This window comes from Delphinus delphis, chromosome 17, assembly GCF_949987515.2.
Source record: "Delphinus delphis chromosome 17, mDelDel1.2, whole genome shotgun sequence".
In the NCBI taxonomy this organism is placed as follows: domain Eukaryota; kingdom Metazoa; phylum Chordata; class Mammalia; order Artiodactyla; family Delphinidae; genus Delphinus; species Delphinus delphis.
In genome coordinates this window covers 69955168-69974674 of record NC_082699.1, presented here as the reverse complement: position 1 = coordinate 69974674, position 19507 = coordinate 69955168, and the positions used below count along the sequence as shown (strand labels likewise).

General features: G+C 44.9%; 1 protein-coding gene across 3 annotated transcripts in view; it reads left to right on the top strand.

Moving 5' to 3' along the window:
* Positions 1–19507, top strand: part of CYRIB (CYFIP related Rac1 interactor B) — a 153850-nt gene that overhangs the window by 45038 nt on the left and 89305 nt on the right. The window lies entirely within an intron of this gene.

The following is a 19507-nucleotide window of genomic DNA, read 5'->3' as shown; positions in this document are numbered from 1 at the left end:
GCGGTCCAGTGGTTAGGACTCTGCACTTTTACCACCAAGGGCACAGGTTTGATCCCTGGCCAGGGAACTAAGATCCCACACACCGCACAGAGCAACAACAACAAAAATTGTTTTTTTTTTTTTTTTAGGCATAAGCATATGATATTTTTATTGTTAAAAACAAACTAATTAACAAAAACTTCACTTTGGGAGCTTTCAACCCAAACCCCTCTTATTTTTAGGAGAGATTGGCAGGTCTCCATGGGGTTGCTGATCCCCAGCATTTATTGAGCACATGCCAAGTACCAGGCACTTGCCCGTGTTGTCATACGCTGTGGGTCTCTCCATTCTCTGACTCTTCCTGGACTCTAGTAGTGGCCTGGTCAGTGTGTGATAAACAGTAATCCCATTTTCAGGAAGAGGGGAGGTAAAGTCTTTGTGGGAAGTCATGTGGCACGCAAGGAGAAGAAGTGGAATTCAACAGCAATCTTAAAAGTGCTTTGTGAACAGAGGGAACCAAGCCGCTTCTTAGCAATCCCAGTTATCTGCAAGGCATCTCAAGCCTCTCTCCCTCCTGCCATTAATCCCCGGAATCTCTCTTGAGACCACATGAAAGTGTTCTATCAGTGTTAATTTTTCCAGCTCTAAGATTCTTTGCTCTGGAAAGTTGGAGCTGTGTTTCTGGACCGAATGAATCGCTGATGTGTTTAGAAACCACAAAGGCAAGGAGAATTTGTCCTGTGCTGTCCTCCTTTTCTGACTTATTTTATCTTCACAACTCTCCTGTTGAGTTCACATCATCAAAGATCTAAGAGACACTGGCTCTGTTCACTTAAAAAGAGCGACCTTCAGGGCCTTTCTTAGCAAAATAGATGTTCCCAGAGGTGCTTTCATTGTTGCCCTTGTTGTTTTCAGCAATCAGCCACATTTCTAGCCCATCATGATACGTTTTATGGAACCAGAGGCTTGCTTTCTCTCTCTCTCTCTCTCTCTCTCTCTCATCATTTGGTAATAAATTCAGTAAATAGGTTATACGTCTTGAGAGGGCTGTTGTGATGTTTTTGTTTTTATTTATTTATTTAATTTATTTATTTTTGGCTGCATTGAGTCTTCGCTGCTGAGCACGGGTTTTTCTCTAGTTGTGGCGAGCGGGAGCTACTCTTCGTTGTGGAGCACAGGCTCTAGAGCGCAGCCTCAGTAGTTGTGGTGCACGGGACTAGTTGCTCCGCGGCATGTGGGATCCTCCCAGACCAGGGCTCGAACCCATGTCCCCTGCATTGGCAGGCAGGTCCTCAACCACTGCGCCACCAGGGAAGCCCCTGTTGTGATGTTTTTGTGATTTGATCAACAGTAATCCAAACGGGCAGAAAAACTGGAGTGAAAACTTAAGTTCATGGAATCAAAATCACAAAACCTGACCTGAATATTATTTAAGAGTGTAACATCATCTGTAACATTGGGATGAAATTCTTGCAAGGGAGGGCTGTTTGACCCTGCTCTCGACTGTTGCTGTTTTGTGGGCTCATCCAGAGAGCCCCCTTTAGTGCTTTAAGTGTCATTGGCCATCCTGCAGTGTGGGATGTCATGGTTTTGGTTTACTGTGAGATGACTGTGTATCAACAGTGTTGACTTCCCCTAACAGTAATGCTATCTTCACTGCCTGAATGAAGATACAGAGGACGTTGAATTGATATTTCTTGCATGAGGCCTGCCCTGACTCCTCCCTGTGTTCCCACTGCGCTGAGCATTGCTTTCTGTAGTATTTAGTTCAAGCAATTATCTCATTGGCTTTATTTTTTTAATGCCCTTTTGTTGCTATTATTGTTTACTTATTTATGTGTTGGCCGCACCGCGCAGCATGTGGAACTTCCCCGACCAGGGATCGAACCCATGCGCCTGCAGTGGAAGCGCGGAGTCTTAACCACTGGACCGCCAGGGAAGCTCTGTTGGCTTTAAATAATTGTAGTTGTTTGTAGCTGTCTCCACCTCAGACCAGGTGCCAGGAAAGATGGCCTGGATCCTCTCGCTTCATCTGCTTATAACCAGCATGCAGCTTATGTCACGGCACTCCACATTTCATGAGTTAGGATTCTTTTGACCTCGTAACAGAGCCCCACCTTGAACTGGCTTCCACAGAAAGGGGATTTGCTGGTTTATGTAGCTGCAAAGTCCAGGGAGGAACTGAAGGTATGGAGGCTTAGACAGTGTTGCTAAGGCTTACACAGGTTTTCTCCATCTCTCAGCGCTGCCTACTATTTCTTTTTGGATTGCGGCGGCAAGATATCTGTCAGCAGTTCTAGCAGCAGGGAAGAAAAGGCCACTTACCCAACAGTTCAACAAAAGTCTTAATATCTCTGATTGGTCTTCCCTGATTGGTGCCCGTTCCTAGCCAATCCCTGTGGCCGGGTGAATGAGATGCTCTGACTGGCCGCCTTGGATTAAATGTCCGCCCCTTGAAGAAGCTGGGGTCGGGTCTGCACCTCCCAGAGCCCAAGAACCGAGAATGAGGGAAGGCAGATGTTCCCTGAGAAAATCTGGGAACCATTTGTGAACGGGGGTTAGGCAAAAGCAAGGATGTCCAATATAGTAGGTTTTTAATCAGTGTTTACCCAGTGAATGAATTAACAGATGAATGAGCAAACAAGAGCTGCTGCTGATTCTGTGAGCTGTTTATACGATACCCGGAGTGGGGTTTTAACAGATGGAGCCTTTGCAGAGAGGAGGATAAAAGAGAGCCTTGAAATCAAGTCATGTAAGGATGACATTAAAGTAGCTGAGATACTTAACAAGAACTAGGAGACATATGATGGCTGTTTCCGAATGTCTGAAGGGTGTTCATGGGGACGAAACATTTGCTGGGTTCCTACTTTGTGTCATAGGTTCTAGGCTAGAGGCTTTAATCGCCATCACCTTACTTTTATTTTCATGTTATTTTTACTAGACCACCCATTTATGTTCCTTATAGGAAATCCAAAATGCACAAAAAAAGAGAAAAATAAAAGTCCTTCCATGATCTAACTACCTAGGGCTAATTGCTATTAATATTTTGGTGTATATTCTCTCAGTCTTTTCTCCCTGTTTTACAGATGCATTGAAAAATTCTTAGCTAATCTTGGTAGTTGTGTTTGTCAGAGAGAAACTGGCTCAGAGAGTTTAGGAACTTGCCTGAGGCCCCAGGAGTAGGCACTAGAATTCTAGGACCAGAATTTGGTCCACACCTGTCAGCCCCAGAAGCCCTCTCTCCTGCCCTGGCCTTTGATTTACCTGTTGCATAACCAGCAGTCTGTGTACCAACTAACAGGGTTTTACTACAGTTCTATTCAAAAATCTCGATTTCATCGCTCTTTGCTGATCCACACATTCATCTTCATTCAGGTACTCAGGAAATATTTCATTGGGTGTTTTGTGGGTGCTGGGGGTAGCCCAGTGAATGAAGCAAGGCTGCTGCCCCTCTTGGAGCTGACAGTTGAGCCGAGTTCTGCATCACTGTAAATGGTTGAATCAACAGCCTCTAGGGATGTGCAGATCTGGGATACTGCCAATTGCACAAGTCTCACACCTCTTTGAGGAAGCAGCCAGCAAAGCCAAAAGGAAGCACCATAGCCAGAAAGCTGGACAACCTAGTTTTATATGTGCCTTCTGCCCAAGACCCCTCTCCTAAAGGGAGTGGGTTTGTGTCGAAGGATGGGAGGCTCAGGGTGTGCGTTACCAGTCCCAAGGCTGGCTCTGCTGAGTGATCTGGGCTGTGGCCCACCATCATGTACATATGATGACTCTACCTTCTGAACTCTGGATCAGAACCCATGGTATGAAGCAGGGTTAGCTGAATGGAAGGAGGGAAATACACATTTCCTGAATATGGCCTCTACCTTGAGTGCTTTCACGTGGCCCTTCTTGTGCAGGAAGATGCGTCTTCTTATTCTCATTTTACAGGGGAGGAAGCTGAAGTTCATTTGGAGTTTTGACTTGAGCTCAGGCCTGTCTGATGGCTCCAAATGCTACGAGCTTCCTCTTCAGGCTCTTCTGATAGAGGCACATCTGGGGAGTGGGGCTCTGGAAGGTTCTGAAGCCCCAGGTGCTTTGGTTTCATTCCATTCACTTATTTTAAAAAGTATTTATTGGGCTTCCCTGGTGGCGCAGTGGTTGAGAATCTGCCTGCCAATGCAGGGGACACGGGTTCGAGCCCTGGTCTGGGAGGATCCCACGTGCCGTGGAACAACTAGGCCCGTGAGCCACAACTACTGAGCCTGCGCGTCTGGAGCTTGTGCTCTGCAACAAGAGAGGCCGCGATACTGAGAGGCCCGCGCACCGCGATGAAGAGGGGCCCCCGCTCGCCGCAACTGGAGAAAGCCCTCGCACAGAAACGAAGACCCAACACAGCAAAAATAAATAAATTAATTAGTAAACTCCTACCCCCAACATCTTAAAAAAAAAAGTATTTATTGAGGACCAGGGTCCAGGAACTCTGTCAGGCGCTGGGATGTGGGATGACCAAGACCAGTGAGGGCTCGTGCTCCTAGGGAATTTGAAGTCTGAGTTAAGTCACTGGAACAGCGATGATGCTTCTGCACAATTCTTTGTTCAGTGATTCATTCAGCCTTGCAAGAGGGTGTATTAGGCTGCTTTGAGTTGCAAGGGACAGAAAACCCAGTTCAAATTGGACAATTGATAGAAGCAGTTGAATGGTTCACATAACCAAGAAATGGAGAGGTAATGTAGGTTTCAGGCACACTTTGGTCAGGGCTCCAGCTTCCTCTTTTTGTGATTCTCTTGGCTCTGAACTTATGTCTGTTGGCTCTGTTCTCTGGTGACTCCCTTCATAATAGTGAGAGGGCTGCCAGCAGGGCTTCTGTATTGCTCGGCACCAGGAGACACCACGTAGAATACACGTGCTCGAAGAAGTACAGGGGAGAGCTCTCCATTGTGGTGGCCGGGCTGCTGGTACCTCTCAGAACGCATGCTTGCTTGTTTATATCCCGGGAAGAAAGAGCTACCATCTCTCCCCAGAGCCACTGAACAAAATTTCTGAGCTTCCCTCGGATTGGATCGTCTCAGGACGCGCTCTATCTCTCAACCAATCACGGTGGCAGAGGAAATGGGATAACACTGATTGGCTTAGACCATTCCGGACCCACCCCTGGAATTGGAGATGAGGTCTGAATGAATGAGGGGGTGCTGCTTGGTGGGAGAGGAATGGAACAGATGTTAAAGAAGCAATTGCTCTCTCTAAGGGGCAGCGTTTAGGATCTGGGTATCGAAAGATGAGTAAGGCATTGTCCCTTCTCTTGAAAAGCTCCCATTCTAGTGAGCTTCCTGAGAGCTTGGCAGTGATCAGGGGAAAGAGTGTTTACATTGTTGAAGGCTTGGCACATTACATGTTTTCTCAGTTCTTATAATGTTCTTGTCAGGCAGGTATTTCCATTTTACAGGTGAACAAACAAGTTCAGAGAGGTTAAGTGGCTTGCTGGTAATTGCACACCTAGGAGAGGAAAGCAAGCTGTTTTGAGCCTGTGGAGCCCACATTTCTTCCTCTCCTTTTTGTGATTTAGTGAAAATAGATTAACAAAGACCCTGCAAAGCTTCGTCCAATGACTCCTTCACAATAAGCAGGGCCTTGGGAGTAGGTATTGCTTTTCATTTCAGGCTTTGATTAGAGGGATCCTGCCTGCTTTTTTTCTTTAACTAAGTCTAAATGGGGAGGAAAACCCCTCTCCCCGGTCCAGATAAGCAACAGATAATTGAATGAGCTTCTGAGGAAAGCAGAACCATTGTTAGCTCACGGTGCATCAGGAGAGATGGTTGCATTCAGATAATTTTACAAAAATGATTTCTCTCTCCTTTTGACTTTGCTGCCTGAGGCTGCCATTTGGTATAAAAATAATAGAGTAACTATTACGTAATCGTATACAATGCTTCCTCCCCCTGGGCCCCAAGTTAACGCGAGTGTTCACAGCACAGAATACATTTTTTGGTAAAGAGTTTATGTAAAGCCAGAGTGATTCCTAAATTAAACGGCCCAAACAAGGGCAAACGAGTTGGATTTTTAGTTTTCTGCAGACTCTGCAGAGCCTTAGCATGCAGCAGAGCAGGAGATGATTTTGCTCGTGTGCTGGTGGCAAAGTGTCCGTGTTCATACTGTTGCCTGCACCCAGCGTGCGTATCTTGTGCTTTGCTGCCAGGTGAGAGGCCCTTGTTTTGTTCATAGATCTCCTGATCTCACTTCCACCCCAGCAGATGTAATTTCATCCTGAGAGAAAGGAACCAAAAGTGGGAAATCAAAATGATGGTTGGTAAACACTTGACCCATAAGGTTTTCAACTTAGATGCTGTACTTTTTGAGTTTCTGCATCTGCTTTTCACTTCTTTTTACGTAATTAGTGATGATAATGAATTTACCTATTTATCCACATTTCTCTTCAGTTGGCTACTATGTTTTGGGTCGTGGGGATCGAGAATTAACAAACTCATAGTCTCAGTTACTAATAGTTTTGGTGGCTCTCCTTTGACCAGATGTCCTCCCAATCTGTCTCCACTAGTATAATTTTTTGGCTCTGATTTACTATGGGCCTGGCAAACTTGTGAAAGTAAAGAGGAAACAAGGTCTGGGGGTAAACTCCATAGGCCTCAGTGTCAGGTAAAGACCAGAAAAACATGGTTGCTGGGCTCATCTAGTTGACCCTGGACGGTGCCCACCGTAGTTGTCGTTAGGGTTAATATTTAGGGGCTATTTGTTGCCACTCATAACCTCACTGACCCAAATGATACGAACACCACTGTTATAAAGGTGGTTGGATTTATGGAACCTGGGAGCAGACCAGCTGGTGTGTGGACACAGGGACATATGTGTCTGTATAGATGTGAAACTTGCTGCCTCTATGATGGTGGTTCTCGAACTTGTCTGCACATTAGAATCACCTGGGGAGCTTTCAAAATTCTAAAGCCAGGGCAACAGGCTAGATGCATTAATTCACTGACTCCCGGGCTGGGACACAAGCACTGGTAGTGTCTAAGCTCTCCAGGTGATTCCAATGTGCCGAGGAGTAAAGGAACCACTGGTGTATGAGAATTATAATAATAACATCATTATCATCATTTGAAGATGAGTAGGGATAATGGTTATGACAGGGGTACTAGCCACCATTATCATTTACCAACTGCTGCCTATAAGCTAGGCAGTGTCCTGGGTGTCTAACAAACAGGATCACATCCAGTCCGTACAGCAGCCCTGCAAGACAGCATTATAGGTGGTTGGATAAAGAAAGCAGGGGGTCATGTCTTTGAAACTGATGTCAGCTACAGAGTTGCTTAATCCAGAGTGTCAGGTAAAGTCTACAAAGATGGAGTTGTTGGGTTCCTTGTGTTGATCCTAGAGTGACCAGTGTGGTTATCATTGGGGTTGAGATTTAGGGCTTGTTTGTTACCACAGAGTAACCTGGACCATCCTGACAGATGCAGCCATCCTTTTAATAACCACAGTGGACTCAGGAGTCGATATGCAGAAGCATATTTTGCAAAATTATAAATTGAGGGGGAGTTTATTTTGGCTTGTGGTTTGGAAAGAGAAATGAGTGTAGTAAGCCAGGCTATTAATCTTGGGTTGGTTGATTCGTCCATCAAAAATCAATTCAAGGAATCAGGTGAAATAAATTAATACAACATTACCTTGTATTTCTGTAGCTCTTTTCTCAATGGAGGACATGGTGCTATGCAAACCTCATACCATTGCTAGTCTTTTTGAAACATCTTAGGAGGACCGTCAGGTTAAGTAGGGCTGTGTGTTACTGAAAAAGGTAAAAACAGGAAGTAATTCATGTTGAATTCCTTATCCAATGTCCATAGAGATGCCTGACCGGAGTCTTGGTGGGTAGTTTGGATGGGAAGTATGGGAGTGGTGGGAAGGGTGTTTGTAATAGAGGGAACAGCATGGGCAAAGACACAACAGCAGGAATAGTATTTATAGGAACTCTGTGAATAGTTCAGTATTACCACCAAGAACGATACCATTCCTCACTTAAAGGTGATTGGGAAGTCCCATGAAATCTGCATTTCCACTTGTTTCTTTTTTTTTTAATCTTTATTTTATTTTTGGCTGTGTTGGGTCTTTGTTGCTGCATGTGGGCTTTCCTTTGGTTGCGGCAAGTGGGGACTACTCTTCGTTGCGGTGCACAGGCTTCTCATGCGGTGGCTTCTCTTGTTGCGGAGCACGGGCTCTAGGTGCGCGGGCCTCTGTAGTCGTGGCTCGCGGGCTCTAGAGCGCAGGCTCAGTAGTTCTGGTGCACGGGCTTTGTTGCTCCGCGGCATGTGGGATCTTCCTGGCCCAGGGCTCGAACCCGTGTCCCCTGCCTTGGCAGGCGGATTCTTAACCACTGCACCACTTGGGAAGCCCCACTTGTTTCTTTATCCGTCCGTACATGTCTCCTAACTTTTTTTTTTTTTCTACCTTGGAAGAGATTTGTGAGTAATGAAGGGCCAAATAAGGGTAATGTTTTAATTGACCTTGTTTACCCTGGAAGATCACACCAGATACCACACTGAATGTTACACACTGCTTATTAGTAGAGATTTTTTTGCAGGACTCTGTTGACGCCTCAGTGATCCAGACTAACCTTTGGAAACGAACTCAGCAGTTCTCTGACAGTGTAGATGGGAACCCATGTGATCCTCACTCTGGGCCCAGAGTCCAGGCCTGGGGGGCTTTGCTCCTGTGGGCCCCCTCTGGACCTGTCTTGGGCACCTCCACTTTCTAAAGAGCAAAATGTTAGATAAAGGTCAATTCCAAGGTTCTTTCCATGTCTAAAATTAGGCGATTCATTCAAAAACTCTGATGCAGGCACTCATTAATACAAGTGACCTATTAAATAAAAATGTTAAATAAAATGCTGAAATGGATACCACAGACATTTCTCCAAATCTGTGGGTTCAGACAAGACCAGAGCTGGGGCATGGCAGCATTCCGCTCTCTTCTTCTGTGCATTGAAACTGAGGAGGGATGCTCTCTCTTTAAACCTGTCTTCTAACATGAAATCAGCACCAGGATTTTAGAGAGGAAGCTAGCTAAACCAGTTAAGCTTCTTCTTAACTTGGGCCATATTGGTTCTCTCTTGGAAAGGTTTCCTCTTTTCTTTTTCTTTTCTTTTCTTTTTAACCTTATGCAATATCTTTTCTTCTGTAGCCCCCAAATTCGAAACTGTGAGAATCTAAACTCTTCCCAGGCTCTTAGCTCCTGTTTGACTTATCCCCATTGTACTGTCTAAAGCTCTGTATTTCAACTCTTGGGTCACACAGCTAATGACCTTATTATTTTGGCTACTTTGGGGAGGGCTTCAATCTCACCTTCTTAAGCTGCTTATCCAATTCCCTGGTTCCAGGGCTGTGGCCATATTAGGGCTTCAGAGTAGGGTAAAGGCCCTAGGCCTGGGTTAACTCAGCCTGGACGCATGCCATCTCTTTGACAAGCTGCAGCGGTTTGAGTGCGTGCCTTGTACCAGACATGGTGCCCGGCTCTGTGCTAGCACTGGGATATAGCGATGACAAAACAGGATGGCTTCTGCCCTGCTGGAGCTCACAGTGTTCAGGGAAGTACACAAATCACCATACAATTACAATTATGTTATGTGCTGGAAACAAGAAACACGGGTCGGTCCCAAGAACTCTCCCAGCTGGGGATCTGACCTGCTTCGCTCAAAGTTCAAAGGCATGGCCGCGATGAACAGCTCAAGCGAGCGGTTGGAGGCTGGAGGCATTCAGAGTAGCATGTGATCCCAAAGGCAAGACAGGACCAGGTGAAGGGTTCAAGATTAAGTCCACAAACAACACTAGGGGCCCAGTGATTTGGTAAAGTTCAGGACAAGGCTGGACATCTCCTCCCTGCCCCCTCCCCTTGGACTCCCCCAAACCAAAAGGAATGATTCCTTCCCTTTAATTTTCCAGGCCATTTGTCTGTATCAATTTCTTTGGCAGTTGTGTGTTGCTTTGTATTGTAATAAGGTAGTGTGTCTTTCATCCCCTGGAAGGGAAGGCTGTTTCCTGTACTCTGTGTGTTCCCCCCAGTGTGTGACCCTGGATGGAATTTTCGGTCAGTTGGTTCATGAAAGACCTGTGGTTTACCAGTTAACTGTAGTATGTGGGCCTCATTCTTCTTGCATCCACAACAGCAGCTCAAGAGAAGGCTCAGGACTGATGAGAACAGTAACAGGTAACACCCCAAGGGCCCCTTAGTGCTCAAATTCACCAAAGCTTCCGTTGATTGAGGCAGTTAATGGGGAACTTCTATCAACCTGGGAATAGTTTAATAGATATTCGCTTGTAATTAAAAGTTCAAAATAAATTGGCTTTTCTTTTCTGCATCAGATTACCTACTTTTCCTTCTGCCCCTGTGATTCTGTTTCCATTCACAGAGTAACTAACCGCCCAGAGCCTTCTATCCCCTATGGCCCTGGCCCTTCCTCGTGCCCTCCTTCAGGTCCACTCCCGTTTCCCATGGCTACTTCCATTTCTCTTTCACTTTTCTCCTCTCTACATGCTTCTCTGTTCGAATGCTATCTTTTTGAACAAATAAAATTGTTCAAAACATTGAAGGAAAGTAAAATTCTTTCATCCCTGCTCTCATTGTGTTGTCAATTGAGTTTTAACGTCTCTGATCCCATTTGCCATTTCCCCATAAGGGTAGGTATTTTATATGAATGACATTCTGTTTTATGTATATACTTTTGTACTTTGCTCTTTTAACTTAATATTCACAAATTTTCAATCAGCAAATGTTAATTGAGCTCCTACTATGTGCCAGGCATCACTCTAGTGGCTGGGGATAGACAGATTGGTGAACCAACCGGACCTACATCCCTGTTCTCCTGGTGCTTCTGCTTATTTCATATTCACAATAAACATAATAGAAATTCTGTTAGGAGGTGATCACTGTTACAGAAAAAAAAAAACACAGGCTTAAAGGAGGTTGGGATTATTAATTCATAAAATATTTTATCATGTTGCTGTCATCTTTCTATGTACCTAGGGGTTGCTTATTATCCTTGATGTTGATGGATTATAATTTATTTAGAACCTTAGGAATATAAACTTTAAATCTGGAGAGGGCTTATGAGTCATTGAGAGCAGACCCTTCATTTTCGAAGTGAGGAAACAGATCCAGAGAAAAGAAATGATTTGCTCAAAATTATATGGCCCCTAAGTGGCAAAGCAGGAGCTTTTAAATTTTAATTAAATTGGTTTTCATTAATTCTAAAGACAGTTCTTTCAAACCCAACTGTGCTGTTTCCCTATCGTGGGAAATTTCATTTGTTTCTGGTTTTTATTATACATAATGCTAATATGGGCGGCTTTATGCAAATACTGTCTTAATGAAAGTAGCAAGTTAATTAATAATAACAATAATAACAAATAATAGAAGAGACTGCTATTTATTGAGCACTTACCTTTGCCAGGCAGTGCGCTAAGTGCTTTACATGAAATAATTCTGAAAGTGAATACCATTACTTTCCTATTTAAAAAAAATAATTAATTTATTTCTTTTTGGCTGCGTTGGGTCTTCGTTTCTGCGCGTGGGCTTTCTCTAGTGGCGAGCTGTGGCTACTCTTCGTTGCAGTGCGTGGGCTTCTCATTGCAGTGGCTTCTCTTGTTGCGGAGCACGGGCTCTAGGCGCGTGGGCTTCAGTAGTTGTGGCACGTGGGCTCAATAGTTGTGGCTTGTGGGCTCTAGAGCGCAGCCTCAGTAGTTGTGGAGCACGGGCTTAGCTGTTCCACGGCATGTGGGATCTTCCCTGGCCAGGGATGGAACCCGTGTCCCCTGCATTGGCGGGAGGATTCTTAAACACTGCGCCACCAGGGAAGTCCCTACTTTCCTATTTTTTTTTACAGATGAGAGAATTAAGGGATTCAGACTCTGAGTCCAGGGTCTGAGCTCTCAGCCACTGTGATATACAGCCTTCCGAGTCTGAATACTAAAACCGCAAATTTCAAAACCCAAGATAGTCTGTAATGTACATTTTTTAAAACCATTTAAGAGTTTATTTGGGCTTATTTGCTCCGCGTGTGCCTATTTTATAGATGACTAGTCTAGTGTTTTAGAAGGAGCTTTGACATTAAGTGGTTTAATTAAAGTTTGTAGAAAGAAAGGAGGGGTGGGAAGCAAGGAAGTTTGAGTGACTCATGAATATAAACGGCTCTAGGACCTGGGGTCTAATCCTGGCTCCATCTCTTAGTAGCTTTGTGACCTCTAGCAAAATACTTAAAAACTTTTTGTACCTTACCTGAATTTTGTTACCTGGAAACTGGGAGCGATAAAATCTTTCTCATGATGTCATTATAAGGATTGAATTATAAAATGAGTGGAAATCATTTTGTTCCAAACCAGCCAAAATGAAACCATTGATCAGAGGTGTTGGCGGTAATAGTTCGTTCTGTCATCATTATATTTCAAACCAAATTCCCTTCTCTTTTCTCTAACCATGGTATTTCTGGAAAACACACACAAAATCTTTTTTTTTAAAATTGAAGTATAGTTGATTTACAATGTTGTGTTAGTTTCAGGTGTACAGCACAGTGATTCAGTTATATGTGTGTATTGTTTTTTAGATTCTTTTCCATTGTAGGTTATTACAAGATAGTGAATATACTTCCTTGTGCTATAAGTAGGTCCTTGTTGTTTATACATTTTATCTATAGTAGTGTTTATCTGTTAATCCCAAGCTCCTAATTTATTCCCCTACACCCCCTTCCCTTTTTGTAACTGTAAGTTCAGACAAAATCTTTGTTATTTTTATTTATTTATTTTTTAAGATTTATTTTTATTTATTTAGTTTGGCTGCCCTGGTCTTAATTGCGGCACGCAGGATCTTCGTTGCGACATGCAGGATCTTTTTTTTTTTCTTTTTTAGTTGCGGCATGCGGAGTCTTAGTTGTGTCATGTGGACTCTTAGTTGAGGCATGCATGCGGGATCTAGTTCTCCGACCAGGGATCGAACCTGGGCCCCCTGCATTGGGAGTGTGGAGTCTTACCCACTGGACCACCAGGGAAGTCCCACAAAATCTTTTTTAAGTGGCATCGATAAATTAGTGACCGATGACACAATTAGGGATTCTGTTTCTTTACAGATAGTTTCCCTCTGCCTCCGATGGGGTACCATATAAGGTGGTGGAATAGCAGATTAACCTCTATTTGGGTTTCTGGGTCGCAGGGTGGTGAGGCCCAGGAATGGAAAGGCCCGCCCAGCCCTTCCTCTCCCTTCCCTCCCTGCGGCACCATCTCTGATTTTATATCATCTCAGCCCCACCTTCAGTGACCCCCTCCTGTGCCTGTGCATCTTGACAAGGTGGCCCACCTGCAGTGGGGGTGGGCAGGTGGTCCAGGCAGCGGGCGCCCTGGCACACTGACGGGTCCTGCTGGAGTGGGGTCTGCTGTGCCAGGTGGGCAGAGGGAGGCCTTCTCTCGTGGAGGGTGTGACTGTCAGAGCTGAAAATGCCAAGTGGCTCCCGACCCACACAGGGGGCTGAGAGAGCTGTTTGTGGAAAAGGGCAGCACATCCTTGCGTGCCCTCTTAGACTTTTCTGCAGCCACCTCTGCTTTAAACGGGGCAGTGGGCTTTGGCCTGTGGACTGCTTACAACAGCAGTAAACTCCGTGGACCAGCCCATCCCTCTTGGGAAAAACTTGGCCTCTAAACAGGGCTTGGGAAGGAGAAGTGAAGACGTACAGAAAGTCTTTCTTTTCCTCTTTTTACGTTAAAGTCTTGGCAAGAAAACATGTTCTTTATTTCTGTCGCCTGTATCAGCAGCAGATTCCCGAATTGAACTCCTAGGCATCATCCTGGCTTTGTCATACTTCAGCGTTTCCGGCTGCAGACAATTTTGCTTCTCTAGTTGACGGGGACTCTAATAACTCCAGGTGGTGAATGGGCGGCGGGGAGTACAGTTCTGTAGAAATACAGCTCTAAAGCAATACAAACACAGAGGGAAAAAATGGGAAGCTTGTCAAGAAGGAAGTGCTGTATTACAACATGTTACCTTTATTGACATTGAAGAGACCTCCCCTTTAGCTTAACACTAGGAGACTTGTTAAATACTTTGTGGTGTAGCTGCATGGTCCAGTGCATACGTATTATAGAGCCTTTAACAACAAGGTGCTGAAGTACCTTTGTTAAGGAAAGGTGACTAAGATAAATCTTGAGATGAACACAGCAGATGATAATTCAGAATATGAACCATATTTATAAAAATATATGCATTATCTTTATATGGGTATAGACACAGAAAAAAACATTTGGAAGTGTATCCACATGGTATGGGAGGTTGGATCATGGGTGTTTATATTTTCTTCCTTTTGCTCATCTGTATTTTCCAATTTTTTTCTGCAATCAACATGTATTATTCATATAATCAGAGTGAAAGAAAGGTAGAGGGGGCCAGGAACCTCTCTTTTTACCCAAACTTTTACCCAGAAAAATCATTCCATGTATTTATTGAGGGTCTCTTAGGAGCTGGGTGGGCACAGTGACAGGTGTCGGAGTGGGCAGGGTAGCCCTGGCCTCTGTCTTCACTGAGCCGACATTGTGTTGAGAGTCTTTTCTTACTTAAAGTGTTTTTTTTTTTTTTTTTTTTGCGGTACGTGGGCCTCTCACTGTTGTGGCCTCTCCTGTTGCGGAGCACAGGCTCCGGACGCGCAGGCTCAGCGGCCATGGCTCACGGGCCCAGCCGCTCCGTGGCATGTGGGATCCTCCCGGAACGGGGCACGAACCCGTGTCCTCCGCATCGGCAGGCGGACTCTCAACCACTGCGCCACCAGGGAAGTCCACTTAAAATGTTTTTTAAGCTCAAAAATAAAAACAATAATTACAGGTTGTGATAAGTGCTATCAAGGAAGAAGAAGCCAGTGACGTATGAGGGGATGATGGAAGGGAAGACTTTATGATGGATGATGGATGGTGGACTTTAGGAAAGATGATGGGACCACTTTGAGGAAGCGACCCTTGAACCTGGAGGCTGACAGACAGCCACGTGAAGATGCTGGCAAGCGTATTGGAGGCGCAGGCAAGGACCAGCAGATGCAAGGCAGTGAGGGTCTGCTGCTTTCCTGCAGGTCCCTCAGAGGGCTGGTGAAACTTGAACTGGAGCTGCCCACTTGTGAGAAATGTGTTACACTTGGAAATGTGAGGAGCCTCACAGATACAGCCTGTAACTGGGGGAGTCCGGTCATGTAGACAACTTTATGGCCCCGGAGAGACTGGTGACTGCTTTGCTAAATAACCGGAACGTATTGGGTTTGAGCTGTTGGCTTTGTTCTTTGGTTCTTTTCGAAGGGCAGCTCTGATGCCATCTCTCATGCTGAACAGGCTTCGACTGCTGCTCAGGGATTCGCAGGCCTCCTTCCTCGTGCTCTTCTGCGTTCATTAAATGCACCCACCGTGTGGATGCGCATCTGTAAGGCCTGCCCCTGGAGTCTTAGTTCTCAGCCTGTGCTGTGTTGGAAGTATTTGGGAAGGCACCTCTTTGTTCAGGGATTCAGTATTCATTCACTCCTTGAAGAGGAGGAGACAAGCAGTCGGGAGAAGTTCCTGAATGTTAGATTGAGGACAAAGACTGGACACAGAGGCAGCGGAAGCTATAATCTAGGCGCTTAAACATACTGAATGGTGTATGTGAGTTAACGATGACAGCAGCTGTTCACAGGGTCCTAAGAGCAATTGGGCCGTGCCAATCAGGAACCATAACGATGTTCAGATCCTTTGACCCAGTGATTACAATCCACGGAACTTATGCTGAAGTCATCATTTTTTTAAATGGGGAGAAACCAAGAAAACAGTGAGGTCTATAATAGCAGTCATAGTCAGTAATGACATAGTGCTTTGGGGTTTTGAACATATTTTCCTATATAGTATTTATGAGAGCATCACAACATTCCTGTGGATAGGTTTTTATTCCCATTTCACAGATGGGAAATGGAAGGTTAGAGAGATGAAGTGAGTGCCCTGCTTCACTCTGGCAGATTCAGGCTCTGAACTCCAGCATGTGCACTGTCACCTGGTGCACTGGGTGTGCTCAGAAACTAAGGAAAATGTTGGAGTCAAGGAGGCATAGGGGAAGGATCCAAGACTGAAAATAATCACTGAACTTAATGTATGCTTCGTTCTGTCCCAAATACTGTACAAATTTTACCTAAACTAATCCTTACAACAAACTTGTGGGGAAACTGGGGCTCTGAGAGGTTCACTTGTGAAGGGTTTTGAATAGACTTCAAAACCTGGCGGGGCTAAATCCACAGCTAAATAAAGCTGCCTTCAGCTCTGCTTTATTGCCCTCTGCTTCACAAGAATGCATTGCTCCAAGAGGGAATAAATGAATGAAGCAATGAATGGATTAGGTGGGTTAGGACTTGAGAACCAGCTTCCATAGGGAAGTAGACATCAGGATTCCCACGGTTGATAGGTTCTTTTCAACAGCTTCGCGATTTCTGCTTGCAGTACAGTTGCCCAGCCTCTCCCACGAGAGCTGCAGCTTTGCTGGCCCTTGAGGCTATGCTTCTCCAATACCCTTCACCTAAAGGCTCTCTTTCTACGCTCAACTCATCCTTTGCAAAATGCCTGGAGCCAAATGAGTCTAGGGTGAACCAGGCATGCAGGGTGTGGACCTTTAGCAAGTGAAGGAAACAGAGCTATTTCAACATGATGAAATATTCTGCAGCCATTAAAATGATAAATGTGACTGGAGAAATAGGAAAAAGTATTTGGGAAATAGTTGCAGACATCTGAAGATACCAACTGAAGCAATGTGCGTTTACAGGGATAAAGGTTGAGAGAGAACAGGAATGAAAGCTGTGTAAAGGTTTTGGGATTGGATGGTGTCACCATTCAATTAGTCTACTAAGCTAGGAACCTCAGGGTCATGCTCCACAGCCCCTGCTTTTTTCCCCTAGATTCAACTAGTCACAAACTCTCGTAGATTCTACATCCGTAAATATCTTAATTCTGGTGCCCATTCTTCCTCTCCATTGCTAGTTTCCTAGAACGAGCTCTTATTATCTCTCGCTTGCACTTCACAACAGCTTCACTGGTCTTCTGGTCTCCATTCTCTCTCCCACTGTAGTCCATATTGGACACTGTGGTCAGAGTGATCTTGATATAAAACACATGTGATTATGTCTCTCCTTTGCTTAGAAGCTTCTATTTACCAGTGGTTGCCTTCAGGAGGTAAGTTCATACTCCTTAGCTTGGCATATGAGGAGGTCCTTTACAGTCTTACCACCCCAGCATGTGTGAACTCTCCTTCCTATGCCTCTGTGCCCATGTGCCTTTGCCTTTTCTTCGTGGCCCTTGCCTCATCTCTTCAAGACCAAGCTCATCTTTTTTTTTTTTTTTTTTTCCGGTACGCGGGCCTCTCACTGCTGTGGCCTCTCCCGTTGCGGAGCACAGGCTCCAGACGCGCAGGCTCAGTGGCCATGGCTCACAGGCCCAGCCACTCCGCGGCATGTGGGATCTTCCTGGGCCAGGGCACGAACCTGTGTCCCCTGCATTGGCAGGCGGAGTCTCAACCACTGCACCACCAGGGAAGCCCCAAGCTCATCTTCTCTGAAGCCTTCACAGTCATGCCAGGGAGGGTTAGTTCCTCCACCCTCCTAAATTACAACGAATCATGCCATGTCATAACTGTGAGCTTACAGCCCTTCCTTTTACGAAAGTTTGAGCCCCTCCAGGGCAGGGACCACATGGCTTACTGTCCTCCACCCTAAACTGTCAGCATGGTGCCTGGGACATAGTAGAGGGGCAAAAACATGTGTTGACTGAATGACTCAATGACTGATTTTGTAAAGTAAAAGAGGAAATGCGAGTCGAGGGCTGATAGCATAGTGCTTGACACATACTAAGGACTCAAAAAAATGCTAGCAAGCCACCATGATTAAATTATTGGAGCTTAGTGCTTTTATGTAAACATCTTTTTTTTGCATCCTTCCGCTTGTTTTTTCAACCTAAAACTTTGACCTCAGCTGAAATGTGATTCCATTCATGCAGAATGATGAGGAGAGGATCGTGGAAGAATAAATTCAGCACTTAGGGTCTTGTTTTCTGTTCCTTCTTTCAGGACATCCCCCATGGGGTAGTGCTAGAGCTTCCTCATGAGTTCTTACACAGATCAGGAACAGGTCTAAGGCTGATAAGGACAAAGGTGCCTCTGAAAGGGGCACTGCATCTTCCTCACGGGACTCATTCTATTTTTTGGTTATCACTCATCAAATGGACTGTTTTCTTTGCTGGACGGTAAGCTCCCCCAGGCCAGCATCATGTCTATGTTGCTTTCCAGAAATAAAATTAGAACCAATGGATGACAGTTGTTGGGCATCAGATTTCTGATCAGTGTAAAAGAAGAGGCTCCTCACAATTAGAGGAGGCTGACCATCGTGATAATGAGCTCCCCATAAATGGAGATACCCCCCAAAATGGAGATACCCGAGCTAAACTGGATGTTCAGGTGTTGAGGATATTACAGAAGAGATTTCTGCTCTCAGTGGGAGATTGGGTTACAGGTGTGTGATTACTCAGAGCTCATCTCTAAGGGACTGAGCAGGTGTAAGAACTAGATAGAGTTCAAATAGAGGCTGGTGGGTTGATATGGACCAGGGTTATTTAAGAGTGGGTGTCCGTGTGTCAAACAAATGGACCAGAGTTCTTGGATTGTGAAGACTGTTCTCTCAGCATTAGTGTTTGCAAAACCTCTGCTCCCTGTGTTTAATTGAAATTAATGAAGATTATAATGGATACAGTGTAGGACCCCTAAATCATCCATAAGTATGATAATTAGGGTAAAAGTATGAGGCCTTGGACTCTTGCCCTTAGAGTGTGCCTTGAAAAAGTCACCTACTCTCTCCATGACTCTCTTAACACATTTCTTTGTAATATGGCCAATATCACTTGGTCTCCGTGTAACTCAAGAGGAAGAGGAAGACAGAAGGCTAAATAAGGTTAAGGGCTGCCCTTCTATACTTGGGGCAAGGAGTGATTTCTTGGCTACATGTGCTGAGGCCCAGATAGTTACTGGGATCTTACGCATTTGACTAGAACAAGGGTTCATAATCAGGGTTTCACAGATAGGCTTCCTGGATCCAAAAATCTCCTGAAATTGTGTGCAAATTTGTGTGCACATATGCATTTTCCAGGAGAGAAAAGTGCATACTTTTATGGGGTTTTCAGTAGGGCTCTTGACCCCAAAATGTTTAGAACCATTTACCTCCATAGTAACGACCTGCTCCGCAGTCACATTGAAAATATCCCTGGGAGAGGTAACGTTGTGATCGTTTACACGTTAGTGTTAATGAAAAAATCTGAGAGTTTCATAACAGTATTAGGATGAGCTAGCTAGATGGAATGTTCTGGTTTTGTAGGTAAAGAGGGAGCATTTATGCTCAGAGTGAAAAGGGAATTAGGGAAAAATGAAGAAGCTGCGCCCTCTGTCACATTCAACTTCTCTGTCCATCAGATATCTTTGCCCAGAGCAGACCCCAGAACAAAGTCTCGTTTGTCTGAAAGTGCT